Raw genomic sequence first — 546 nt, 5'->3', positions numbered from 1 at the left:
CAAGTTGCCCAGGCGGGTCTCGAACCCGCGGGCTCAGGCAATTCACTCACCTCGGCCTCCGAGACCGGCAAGAAAGAAAATTTTAAAAATATCTGCTAACATGATTATTCCACAAAGTTTACATGTCTCGAAACGCCACATTGTACCACATAAATATATACAATTCTTATTTGTTAATTTGAGAGTTTTTAAAATCTGCTAACAATGGCTGTGTTAAGGCACTTGGCTGCCTGCGCCCCCACCACTGTCTATTTCATAAGCAGATTCTAGGAATCCCTTCAGACAGGAAAGAAGTGTTGTCATCTCTTTTCCGAATTGTTACACCGATCTCTTCAGTGTCCCCTTCATGTTTCCTCTATCCCAATCCCACAGCACACAAAGCCTCAGTTGGCTACTAAGGAGGTTTTTCCTAATCCGCCCTAACCGAATTCTCCAAATTCCCCCCCCCAAAAGAGCCCCAGCACGTGGTCCAGTCTGTCACCAAATTGTTTTTCCTCTACCTCCGGCGCAAGGTTTCTGGTCTCCTTCTTGGGGGGAGCGGGGGGG

The 546-nt window shown here is 47.3% G+C and overlaps 1 protein-coding gene across 2 annotated transcripts in view; it reads right to left on the bottom strand.

The window, feature by feature from the left end:
- The window catches only part of CYSTM1 (cysteine rich transmembrane module containing 1), a 60,712-nt gene that overhangs the window by 59,342 nt on the left and 824 nt on the right, over window positions 1-546 (bottom strand). The window lies entirely within an intron of this gene.

The sequence above is a fragment of the Carlito syrichta genome, unplaced genomic scaffold (genome assembly GCF_000164805.1).
Source record: "Carlito syrichta isolate Samal-C Ts95f unplaced genomic scaffold, Tarsius_syrichta-2.0.1 Scaffold302231, whole genome shotgun sequence".
Classification (NCBI taxonomy): domain Eukaryota; kingdom Metazoa; phylum Chordata; class Mammalia; order Primates; family Tarsiidae; genus Carlito; species Carlito syrichta.
Note: the sequence above shows the minus strand (reverse complement) of the source record. Positions and strands in the feature narration are given on the sequence as shown.